This window comes from Bufo bufo, chromosome 9 (genome assembly GCF_905171765.1).
Source record: "Bufo bufo chromosome 9, aBufBuf1.1, whole genome shotgun sequence".
Taxonomy (NCBI): domain Eukaryota; kingdom Metazoa; phylum Chordata; class Amphibia; order Anura; family Bufonidae; genus Bufo; species Bufo bufo.
In genome coordinates this window covers 202,632,440-202,645,729 of record NC_053397.1, presented here as the reverse complement: position 1 = coordinate 202,645,729, position 13,290 = coordinate 202,632,440, and the positions used below count along the sequence as shown (strand labels likewise).

Here is a 13,290-nt window from a genome sequence, read left to right as displayed (position 1 = left end):
GAGGCTGCTAAATAGATCCTCAGAGCTCTGACAGCATCCAAATGGTGTAACTCCTCTCCCGTAGGGTGTGAAGGAGAAGGACACAGTGAGGGAAGGCAATTCAGTGCTCCAGACAAAAAAAATAAAAATGACCAGGAGCCATTGGCTCCTAAACTAAAAAATTTAGGAGCCAAATTACATTTTTTAGTCGCCAAATTTAAAATGCATATCATTTTAAAAAAAAAGGACTTTGAGAAGATGAGACGCAGGTGACAGTAGTGAGCCAGCACTACATATAGGAGAAAACAGCACCACATGCCTCTCACATCCAGGGACATCTTCTGGGGGACAAAGTGACTAAAAATGGCGAATTGCGTGGTTTAGAGTTTTTTTTTTTTTCTGGGACGTGGCGATATGTAATATGTTTATTCTTTATTGTTTGTACATTTTATATGTAAAACTGGGAAGGGGGCCATTTAAACTTTTAGTATTTTGTTTTTTTTTTTACTTTTTATTTAATAACCATTTCTTCCCTTAGGGGCCAGAACCTGGGATCTTTCATCCCTTGTGCTTTTCACCCTGATAGAGCTCTAGCAGGGTGAATATGATCTCACACATCTCCCTGCTGCTCTGTGCACAGGGCAGCAGGGAGCTGAACATGGCAGCCAGGGCTTCAGTAGCGTCCTGGCTGCCATGGTAACGATCTGAGCCCCAGCAGTGTAATCTGCCACTGCCACCAATGAAGGGGATGGGACCCTGTGGCCACCATATAACAATGGGGGGGGGGACTTGTGGCAAGTGATAATGAATGTAATTAAAGAGGACCTTTGGTGGGTCCAAAGAATATGAACTTAGTAGCAGGCTGCATAGAGCGGCGCCCAGGGGTCTAACTGCACTTACTATTATTCCTGGGCGCCGCTCCGTTCACCCGCTGTGGCCCCCGGTATTTTCAGCATTCAGAGCAAGGAGGAGGAGACGCCAGTGTCTCTCAGTCTCCATGACAGCAGCGCTCTCCAATCACAGCGCAGAGCCAGGGAGGTTTTTTTTCTCCCTGGCTCTGAGCTCTGCGCTGTGATTGGACAGCGCTGCTGTCAGGAAGAAGGAGAGACACTGGCGTCTCCTCCTCCTTGCTCTGAATGCTGAAAATACCGGGGGCCACAGCGGGTGAACGGAGCGGCGCCCAGGAATAATAGTAAGTGCACTTAGATCCCTGGGCACCGCTCTATGCAGCCTGCTACTAAGTTCATATTCTTTGGACCCATGAAAGGTCCTCCTGAACTCATTTATACAATTGTCTGCAGCGTTATAACAGACCCGGCCTCAATAACAGGGCATGCGATCTGTGGCACCTGAGGGGTTAATTGCTGCGGATCGCATGCCCTGTTATGGAGGCCGGGTGCCGGGTCTGTGATACCGCTGCCTATACTTATGTTTTACATTCATTGGCGGCGCAGTGGCGACAGCTCCTCCCTGCTATATCCCCATTGGTGGTAGTGGCGGCCGCATCACAGTGGAGAGGGAGGGACTCCTTCCATCTCCACTGTGCTACTGAAGAGAACTTAGGCTGCGCAGGATCGCGGCAGCCCAGTCGCAAATGGCGACAAGACTAAAAAGTCTTGTCGCCATCTGCAAATTTTAAGGCGCATTGGCGACCGTTTTGGTCGCCATCTGGAGCCCTGCAATTTCCTCGTTAATATGGAAGTCAGAGTCCACCTTCGGGAAAAAAAGAAGGGACAGGCTGGGGAACCACCTTGTCCCTATGAATAACCAGGAAGGATTCTCTGCAAGAGAGCGCCGCCAACTCAGACACCCGTCTGATGGAAGTGAAAGCGACCAGAAAAACTACTTTCCAGGACAGGAGTCTGAGAGAAATCTCCCGCAAGGGCTCCAAGGGAAAGCCTGGAGGGCTGAGAGGACTAAATTAAGATCCCAACGCGGTAAGGAGGACGATACGGAAGAACCGTATGTGCCACTCCCTAAAGAAAAGCCCTTAGAAAGCCCCAGGGGGCCAGAGGGCGCTGGAAAGGATAGAAGTGCCGACACCTGACCCTTGTAAGAGCTAAGGACCAGACCAAGGTCCAACCCTGATTGTAGAGAGGAACAGGACCGTGGAGAGAGAAAAAACGAAGTGGCGGAAAATTTCGGCTTTCACAGAAAACCTGGAAGGACCTCCAGGTCCCCTAAGAGATCCTGAACGATGTAGGCATGCGGATGACATCCGCCGAAAAACCTCTTCGCGGCATCCTGTTTTTCCGTAGAACTTTGGGTAGGAGGGGGAAGGGGGGAAAAACGTAAAGCAGGGAGAACCCCTGCCAAGGGGATATCAGGGCATCCACTCCGCAAGCTTCCTGATCTCCTGCTCGGGAGAGAAAGGTGGAAGCTTCTGAGTGAGTCTCGAGGCCCTCAAGTCCACGTCCGGGCGACTCCAACGCAGACAGGCCGCCTCGAACACCTTCCGCAGTCCAGGAATAAAGAAAGGGGAGGCCGGTAACCGTTCTGTTCGAGGAGGAAGAAGAATAGAAGGGTGTTCCGTTCCATGAATGGAACGTCTATAAGCGTGGCAAGACGTGACAGCAACCCCGCTGTGTGTGGCGCGGGGAGTCTCGTAGTCTACCCCCGGAATGGCCGGTGGAAAGGAAGATCACCAGAGGGCTGACGTGACCAGAGACATTAGTCATGTCTTGAGAGGTAATGTAGATAAAGGTAGCACACCCACCAATGGGAAGAATTCACCTGTAGAAGGAGAGATGTGGAGTGCGCCACAGCCCACCAGCCGGGTCCGGAACGCTGGAAATAGAAGTCCACAAAAAGAATACCCCATGCAAATGCAGATGCAACCAGGGATATAGTGGCTGTGCCAAAAACTCCGCCTGAGGAGGAAGCCAAGCAAAGGAAGCCACAACAGTATCGCTAAGCCATGGCACCATACTGCCCCATTTAAGTAGAGCCAGCATCAACCCTGTACCTTGGAAGGGCTCTGAACAGGAGCAACAGCAAGCTAAAGTCAGGGTAGAACCCCCAGCTGAGGGGGGATTACAGAGTCAGTGAACACTCAACTCGCTGGAACGTACTCCCCATCATATGCGCAATGGCGTATTGATGAGAACAATATCATGACCGACTGGAAACGAGGGGGCCCATGGAGATGGGTGGTCTCTAGGACACAAGTGTTGCAGGCAACCCCTCTGGGAGGACAGAGGATGTCACAACCATGCTCTAAACCAGCACCGAACGATAAGAAGGATACAATGTGGAAACAGCTACAGTATCCACTGGCGGCACTCATACGCCACTAGATGTAGAGCACCGGCACCCGTGATATCGACTGTTGCCACGCCCCAGTGTGAAAGAAGCTAAGGCATCTAGAGCCATGGCCTAGTTGAACTGCAGCAACCCAAGATGCTTAGGTATTCCCCTGTAGCGATAACTTGTGAAAGGGGGAATGCAACAGGAAACACGGTGATGGAGAAGGCTAATGCATACGGCAGGTACAGAACCCAGTGGAGATGCAATACCGCCACCTACCGAAGGGGGAATGCATACGTCCAGCACTGAAACCAGTGTAACTGTACTTAGTCCACCTACACAAGGGACAATATATAAGGCAAGGACTGTATCCCGTAGTAGTGTAATTAGTCTATGGAAGCGGTAATGAATACAAGTACTGCTAGCGGAAGTGGCAATGCATACAGCAGGAACTGAATGCAACGGTAGAGAGATTACGCCATTTATGGAAGGGAGTAATGCATGTGGTGAATCCAGTACACTGTGAGGGTGCAATTACTCCGCCTAAGGAAGGGGTAATGCCTACGGTAAACACTGTAACCGGTGATAATACTATAACGCCACCTATAGAAGAGGCTAATGCATACGGTATGTACTGTACCCAGTGGGAATGCGATTCCGTCCCCTATGGAAGGGGGAACGCCTATGGGCGACACTGAAAACAGCGCTCTAGCAGAGTGTTCACCTATGGAAGGAGGTAATACCTAAGGTAAGTACTGTATGCAGTAGTGGAGCAATACTCCGCCTGAGGAAGGGGGGGTAATGCAGACGACAAGAACTGCTGGCTACCATGGACCCCATCATGGAAAATTGCAACGGATTTGAGTCAGAGCCCGAATCCCTGATCCCCCCCCCCCCCCCTCTGACCGAACCTCTCCAGGGATGGGAGGGTGCGTCTGAGCGAGACCCTAGGAAGGAAAGGTGGGGGTGCGGAGTGACCAAGGAGAAATATGTTCTGCTCTGGCCCGCTTGCGCACAGTTCTACCTCTATGAAACTTGCCCGTGTCAGTTGCAGGCTACGCCGGTGGGGATATATCAACCAAACTACCCAGAGGGTGGAGTGGGAACTAGAGGTCCATCCACCGGATTGCGTAGACGGAGCGGTATCAACCAAACGACCCCGGAGGGTGGATTGGGAACTTCCAGAGGTTCTCCACTGGATCGCGCAGGTGGAGAATTATCAACCAAACGGCCCCGGAGGACGGATTGGGATCTAGAGGTCCTTGTGAAGTGCACCAGAGAACTATCAACCACACGACCCGGAGGGAGGATTAGAAAACTTCAGCTGTTCTCCCTGAATCTGCGCAGGTGGAGGATAATTAACCAACGATCCTGGAGGGCGGATTGGGAACTATGAGAGGTCCTCCCTAGTCCGGTGTAGGACACAGGCCCAGCCTGATACCACATAGACAGGGTGGTCCTGCGTCATGAGGGCTGAGGAGGGGGGCCCGTATAACGCGCATTTTATTTTTTATTGAAAACTAGGATGCCCAGCGTCAAGTGGGCAGAGAGACAGGAAGGGGTTAACTGCTTCAACGTAAGGCACATTGCACTGGAGATAGAACCCCCAGAATGTCTGTTGCCGACCTAAGGAGGTGGCTGGCCAGAAAGGGTTAAGCTGCCTTTTAGAGGACCGGGGACGGGGCCCAGCGGCTTCTGGGGGGAGTGAGTGAGGCGGGAAAAATTTGCGCCGGATTGCACCCCCACCCCCATACCGGTGGATATAGCTGCGGCCTAGTAAGCAGCAAAGCCGGGGCCTAAGTTTATGCGCACGGCCGATCGGGAGCCTGTCGGTCGGCCGGGGCGCAGAGGGACCTAAATAGTCAGACGGAGGCGCCCGCTTGTACTCACCGGCCGGGGGTGTTCACCCCACGGGCTGGGAAGAGCAGAGGCCGGATCTCTTGCAGTGCCCGGCAGATCGTCCGGGCGTTAACCCTTCCGGAGCGGCGGAGGTATGTGCCACTCCCTGAGCTGCGGGACTGGCCGGGGACACAACGGTGCTCGAGAGGGCAGCGCGCTCCCTCACCTGCGCATTACATATAGTGGAGCTTCCTCCGCTCCTTCCCTGCCTGTCCGACCGGTGCATGGTCCCGGTCCGCAGCGGCGCGCCCGGCCTCCCGCTGTGTCTGGTTATTAACCCCCTAACTGCCCGTAGCTGACAGGAATCCCGCTGTAGAGGGGGGGTGAGAGGGGGTCCTGGGCTACAATAAATAAAGCCCTGTGATGAAACAATTTTCTCCTGGGACTTGACCTATATTCAAGGCGCATTACCACCCTGTTAACCCTAGAAAAACTTTTAGCCACCCTTAGGGGACCAGAACCTCCGATCTTCTGATCGCATGTCCCACAGACTACAATACCGAATTAGGGCTTATCCACATGACTGTTGCCTGATTTCACACCAAGAGGGAGGGGGGAGAGGGTTAACATACTTACCTAATCCTGTGTACTCACCTCATCTTCCTCCTCCTAAAATAAAAAAAATCTTCGGGAGATCGCCTCCTAGAGGACATAGCTATACCCACGGTCTCTGTGTCCCCCAATGAAGAGCGAGAAAAGGCATTTTCTATGAGAGTGCTGGCGATGCAGACGTCATCTGTATTTTTTGCGGATTCGTTTTTTGCGGACCGCAAAATACTGAAAAAGCCATACGGTCGTGTGCAAGAGGCCTTAGGCTAGGTTCACACACCTAAAATCTGCCCCATAGAAAAACTGATGTGGAAACGCTGTCAAAACTTCAAAACAAAACAAAACAAAAAAAATAAAAATAAAAACACCCATAGTTATATTAGCCCTTCCCCCATGACTTCTGAAGCGGATTTGAGATCAGAGGCTCAAATAATAAAAAGAAAATACAAATAATCACTGCGTGCACAGGGTGATGCTTGTCTCATTGAAGTCAATGGAAAGCTATTGTTGCCATGTGAACATACCCTAACACATGTCCTACTCTTTTGCTTCTGCTTTACGAGGCATCCTCCGTTACTCGCGCATGCTGTGGGATCCGGAGCGTCTCATCAGGGGTCATGTGAAAATATACCAATTAAGCACTAAGGGGGACATTTATTAAAGGGATTGTCTCATCTCAGACAATGGGGGCATATCAATATATACCTATATCGAGAACGGAGCGGTCCAAAGTGGTGGCTGGAGGACTCTAGCCTGGCCACCACCAAACACTCTCCCCAGTGAATCGGAGCACACCGCACATGACGGGCCACCGCTCCAATTCACTTCTATGGGCCCGACGGAAATAGCCAAGTCAGCGCTCGGCTATTTTTGGCGGCCCCATAGAAATGAATTGAGGGCAGCTGCGCATGCGCAGTACGCCGTCCACCACTTTCGGGGCTCCGTTTAGGAGATAGCGGTGGGACCCGCACCTATCAGACAATGGGGGCATATCCTAGTGATATGCCCCCCTTTGTTTCAGATGAGAAAACCCCTTTAAGATCGTCCGGTCAGTCTCAAGTCCCTCTGCGCTGCCTGAGGAAGCACCAAAGTTATGTAGCGGTGCAGGCTTCTACGTAAGTTTGGAGCGTCATCTGGCAGTCCGCGCGACAGGCTTTACCCTATGCCGGTTCTCTTGCCGGCGTAGATTTAAGCCATTTTCCGCGTTAAAAACCGGCACGGAAAATGATAAATGAGCCAGGCCTGCAGGACGCCCTCTTCCCTGCCCACGCAACGCCCTCTTTGGAAAAGTGGCGTGAGCGGGGAAAAGAGAGGACACACACCGCATGCTGTCCGCATCTGCACATCTGTTCAGTGACCCCACAAAACAGAGCATGTCCTATTCTTGTCCGTATTGAGGACAAGGATAGGACATTTCTAATAAATGGTGGCATGCACTCGGCTGGGATCCGCAATTTGTGGAGCGCAAAACACTTCTGGCCGTGTGCATGAGGCCTTACACACAATACAATCCTGGGAGTGTCTCGATAAATCAGTATCTCCTAACGGGGCGTTTGAGAATGGGTTTTCTACACTAGACTTCCATTTCACTAGAAGACTATCCACAAGTATTACCCCTCCCTTCCGGATACCATTCTGGATGGCGTGTGATGTATATACAAAAACGGAGCTGCCCTCTTAAAGGGGTTTCTAGTTGTATATCGCAAAGCTTAAAAGGTGTTTTCCCACCACCAACACTGTGACCCCCAGCGAACACAAAATCTGAGGTTCCGGAGTCCCATAAGAGAATGAAGCAGCGGTGCACATGTGTGACCACCGCTCTATTCACTTCCAAGGGAATGAAGCGGTGGTCAGACGTATGTACCAACGCTCCATTCTCAAAAGGGGAGATCTGGGGCCACCTGCTAATAGGGTATAACGACTGTTTGTGGCGTACACCCTTTATTACATACCACTGACCTATAATAGGGGTCTGCAACCTCCCAGCATGCACACTAACTTATTTTTTTTCAGTGTCTGTTCCGTTTTTTTTTTTTTTGTGGACCGTAGGCGGAACTATTCATTTCAATGCGTCCGCAAAAAAACGGAAGTTACTCTGTGTGCATTCTGTTTCCGCACGTCCATTCAGCAAAAATAAATAAAATAAAATAAAATAGAACACGTCCTCTTATTGTCCGCATTACGGACAAGGATAGGACTGTTCTATTAGGGCCAACTGTTCCGTTCTGCAAAACACGGAATGCACACGGGCGTCATCTGTATTTTTTACAGCTCGCAAAATACATACGGTCGTGTGCATGAGGCCTTACTCGTTCGTTCTTATAACTCCCATGGAAAGGAATGGAGCATTCTGGGAGTTGTAGTTTCCGAACAGCTGAGGAGCCGGAGGTGGCAGATCCCGGATCTAGAACAGTAAGGGCTCATGCACACGACCGTATGTATTTTGCAGTTCGCAAAAAACAGATCCGCAAAAATTACGTCGGTGTGCATGCCGTATTTTGCGGAACGGAACAGCTGGCCCCTAATAGAACAGCACTATCCTTGTCCATAATGCGGACAATAATAGGATAGGTTTTATTTTTTTGCGGAACGAAAATACGGACATAGGCCTCATGCACACGACCGTTGTTGTGTTCCATTCCGCAAAATGGGGTTCCGTTGTTCCGTGATCCATTTCCGTTTTTGTTTCCGTGTGTCTTCCTTTATTTTTGGAGGATCACCAGACATCAAGGAAAGTAAAAAAAAAGTCTAAGTCAAGTTTGCCATGCAAATGATAGGAAACAAAAACGGACGCGGATGACAATCTTGTGTGCCTCTGCGTTTTTTCACGGTCCCATTGACTTGAATGGGTCCGCGAACTGTTTTCCGTGAAAAAAAAATAGGACAGGTTATATTTTTTTGATGGACTAGAACCACGGACAACAAACGGTGCATTAGACGAGTTTTCATTGGACCCATTGAAAGTCAATGGGTCTGCAGAAAATCACGAAAAACGGAACAAAACAATGGTCGTGTGCATGAGGCCATACGGAAACATATGGATACCTAAAAAAAATTGGACGGACATGGAACGAAAATATGTTTGTGTGCATGAGCCTCGGACCCTCACCGATCACTAGAACGGGGGGACCCCCGTCCCCCCTGCAGGACTCTCCAAGCCTTAATAAGAAATGCACTTACTGGAAGGAAGACGACAGGGATCATCTGGCATGTCCGCGGTGTTAGCACAGGGTCACACTGCTGCTTATCGCAGACAGGACTCCACACTCTGTTGCTGAAGCCGTTTCCATGGAGGGGACTATTGCACTACGCTGCAGATAAAAGCAAGGAAAACAACTGTGTAAACTTTGATATTACTCCATTACACTGAGCCCAGGCGAGAGGTTTTTCACCGTGAATTTAAAGGGGCAGTTCCACCTTCAACGCAGGATATGCCATAAATGGTTGGCAGAGGATAAAATCCGCAGCGTAAAAACTGACAGGCTGCATAGGCTACTTTCACACTTGCGGCAGAGGATTCCGACAGGCAGTTCTGTCGCCGGAACCGGAAATTCGGACACAAATGGATGGCATTTGTCAGACAAATCCGTCTGACAAATGCATTGAAATACCGGATCCGTCCCTCCGGTGTCATCCGGAAAAACAGATCCGGTATTAATTTTCGTTGCATTTTTAAAGGTCTGCGCATGCCGGATCCGTTTTGCCGGAACACTTAATTTGCCGGGCACTAATACACTTTAATGTAAATTAATGCCGGATCCAAGTGTTCAGTATTTTTGGCCGGAGAGAAAACTGCAGCGCGCTACGGTATTTTCTCCGTCCAAAAAACGTAAGAGGGACTGAACTGAAGACATCCTGAACGGAATTCTCTCCATTCAGAATGCATTAGCAAAAAACTGATCAGTTCTTTTCCGGTATTGAGCCCCTAGGACGGAACTCAATACCGGAAAACAAAAACGCTAGTGTGAAAGCGCCCTTAGGCTACTGGCACAAGTTGCGCATTAGTATGCAGTAAATCCGCAGCAACAATGCAATAAAAACAGCCCATAAATCTGCACTATTTATTGTGCTTTTTGTTTATTGCAGATTTACTGTTTATGGTAAAGAGGCCGTCTGAGCTTTTACTATTTATGACCTATCCTCCGGCGGGGGTCCAATATCCGCCACCAATGGTCTTTGCCATAGACAGACTGGAAGAGAGACGGCACGTGAGCACTGTGCACGCCATCTTCTCATACAGCTGATCAGCGGGGGTGCCGACTATCAACAGTAAAAGCACGGACAACCCCTTTAATACAAGGCACTTACTAATGTATTGTGACTGTGGTATTGCAGCTCTGCCCCATTCACAGCAATGGAGCAGAGCTGCAATACCAGACCCAACCCATGGACATGTGTGGCGCTGGTCTGGAAGAAAGCAGCTTTTTTTTTTTTATCCTGGACAACCCCTTTAATACAAGGCACTTACTAATGTATTGTTATTATCCATATTGCTTCTTTTGCTGGGTTAATTCATTTTTCTATCACATTATACACTGCTCATGTCCACGGTTACGACCACCCTGTAATCCAGCAGTGGTGGTCGCGCTCGCACAATATAGGAAAAAGCAGCGGCCTCTCTGGTGACCTGGACCATGGGAGCGCCACATAGGCCAGTGATTTTTCCTACATTGTACAAGCACGACCACCTCTGCTGGATTGCAGGGTGGTCACAACCATGAAAACGAGCAGTGTGTAAAGTGATGGAAAAATGAATCCAACCCAGCAAAGGAGACAATATGGACAATCACAATACATTAGTCAGCGCCTTGTATTAACTTTCTCTACATGATAAATGCCATTTGCTGAAGGGAGAGGACCCCTTTAACAAGGGAAAACCACTGTACATAAAGGATTCGCACAAACAACTGATAGGCTGCGGATTTTAAAATCTGCACACCATGTCAATTTCCACGCTTACAGAATACGCAATGTGCACGTGAGATTTAGGGCTCATGCACACGACAGTATTTTGCGTTCAGTATACTGGCCGCTTTTTGAGTTCACTATGCGGTACATATACTGAACCATTCATTTCAATGGTTCAGCAAAAAATAAACTGAAGTGTCTCCGTGTGCATTCCGTTTCAGTATTTCCGTACCGTGAAAAGATAGAACATGTCCTATTCTTGTCCGCAAATCACGGTGCTTGGCTCCATTCAAGTCAATGGGTCCGCAAAAAGACGGAACACATACGGAAATGCATCCGTATCCGTTCCGTTTTTGCTGAACCATCTATTGAAAATGTTATTCCCAGCCCAATTTTTTCTATGTAATTACTGTATATGGCATACGGAAAAACGGAAAGGAAACACAACGGAAACAAAAAACGGAACAACGGATCCGTAAAAAACGGACCGCAAAACACTGAAAAAGCCATACTGTCGTGTGCATGAGCCCTTAGTAAATCTCATTCACTTGGCTGGTGCTGTATTACACTGCGTTTTTTCTGCACAAAAATCCACACAGAAAACCTACACATAATCTGCAACGTGTGCAAGTACCCTTGAAATCTGCACCGCACGTCAGTTTGTGCTGCAGAATTTTTTTTTCCCACTGCATTTAGATGTGAATTTCTAAAACCTCATGCACTTTTCTGGCTATGGATTCTTTGCACACTATTCCACGAAAGAAAATCTGCATCATATCTGCTACATGTGAATATACCCTTAGGGCCAGTTCACACTGAGTTTTTTGGTGCGTTTCTGCCTCAAAATCAGCTCTAAAAAAAAAACTCAAAACAGCCTCCGATTCATTTCAATGGGAAGCAGCACTTGATTTTTTTTTTTTGATTTTTTTTTTCTCACGTGTAAAAATTAAGCATCTAGGGGCAGATTCAGCGCTGAATCTCTCGTTGAAATGAATGGTGAAGCACAAAAAACAGCTCCATGTAAGGGCTCATGCACACGACCGTATGTATTTTGTGGTCCGCAAAACACGGATCCCTAAAAAAAAAAATACAGACGACGTCCGTGTGCATTCCGGAACGGAGCAGCTGGCCCCTAATAGAACAGTCCTATCCTTGTCTGTAATGGCGATAATAATAGGACATTTTCAATTTTTTTGCGGAACGGACACAGAATGCACACGGAGTAACTTCTGTTTTTCTTCATGTGTTTTTCTTCCGCACTGATTTTTTAAGCGTGATTTTCAAAATCAGTCAGTGTGAACTAGCCCTTAGGCCTTCTGCACACGAACGTAGGTGTCCCATTGCCGTTTTGCGGACCCCGTTCCGTGTGCATTCCATATCACCGATGCGGACCCATTGACTTGAATGGGTCCGCAAATCCGGAGATGTGGAACGGAAGCACGGAACACTACGGAGTGCTTCTGTGGTGTTCTGTTCCGCAAGAAGATAGAACTTGCTCTATCTTTTTGCGGAACGGACGTATCGCGGACCGCATTCAAGTGAATGGGGGTCACGATCCACATGCGGCTGGCCCACATTCAGTGCCCGTGCATTGCAGACCGCAATTTGCGGTCCGCAGCACACGTTCGTGTGCAGGAGGCCTTAGAGCAAGCTTCTTCTAGTGATACGAAAAGATCCTATGGCGTACAACAGTACGGCAAAGCAATGCAATTTAGTGAATGTGCGCTTAAATGCTGCAGCGGCTATTTTAAGAGCGTTCCGCACCTTCTACTCGCACCAGCTCTGCGGATCCATAGGATTAGGATCCGTTCTTTGTACACTGCGAAAGCAGAACAGAGCTGATGCAAATCACTCCGAGAAGCGCCGGTGCACCTTTCGCGCTTTGTGCGAAGGTTCACCCTTTATGAAGACTGGCACAACACAGAAATGTGCGCCGGGCGCCATATTTATCTACAAGGCGAACGCTCTGCCATTTTTACCATCGACTCATAGCAGAAAAAGCGTCAGAAAAACTTCGATCATCGCCCACTTTTTATAAGATTATTATTTAATGCATTTATAGGACAAAACTGAATAGAAATAGAAATGCAATCGATATTGTATGGGCAAAACAATGGTAATTCAGAGCATTCATTATGTTGTGGAACTACAAGTCCCAGGACGCCATGCCAGACAATAATATGGAAACGATATAAAAACTCAGTCGCAGCCATCCATGACATGAGGTTCACAGGCACTAACGAAAGCAGAGGTTTTACCCCGGGCGCGGTCTCCATATGATCCGTTCCCTTCGTCCGTTGAGGCCAGAGGCCCCGTCCTGTAGTTGTGGGCGGTCCCACCTCCGGAGGCTCGTCCCTCGGATGTTACATCACCCGCGCCCCCGGCTTCACCCTTGTCACAGGCCTTCCATACTGCACTCAAGTTCTCCGGCCGTCGGGGAAAGTGTGGCTGCTTTCTTGAAGTTCTCCGGGAGGAAGTCTGTGTAGTAACCCCGGGGTGGAGGGAGGAGCAGCCATGGTGGAGGAAATGATGTGAAGCCCATAGAGATACATAGCAACCAGGAATTATTGTGTTTCTAAGAATAAAAGAAGGCTGTAATTAATTAAGATACACATTTTCAGAATTTGGTTGTTAGTTAATTATCTGTTTTGGGGAAAGTTGGGTGACAACTAGTGTTGAGCGAACTTGTGTTTTAAGTTCGGCGTCTAA

The 13,290-nt window shown here is 48.9% G+C and overlaps 1 protein-coding gene across 2 annotated transcripts in view; it reads right to left on the bottom strand.

The window, feature by feature from the left end:
• SPATA6 (spermatogenesis associated 6) overlaps nt 1-13,077 on the bottom strand; it is a 79,325-nt gene extending 66,248 nt beyond the window's left edge. The window contains exons 1-2 of one of the 2 annotated variants that reach the window (XM_040408021.1): nt 12,840-13,077; nt 8,854-8,984 (exon numbers count right to left, since the gene is read on the bottom strand). The gene's annotated coding sequence lies outside the window, so the exon portion shown is untranslated. The remainder of the gene's footprint in view (nt 1-8,853; nt 8,985-12,839) is intronic. The other variant, XM_040408022.1, reaches the window with a different exon arrangement.
• Nucleotides 13,078-13,290: the final 213 nt, after the last annotated feature.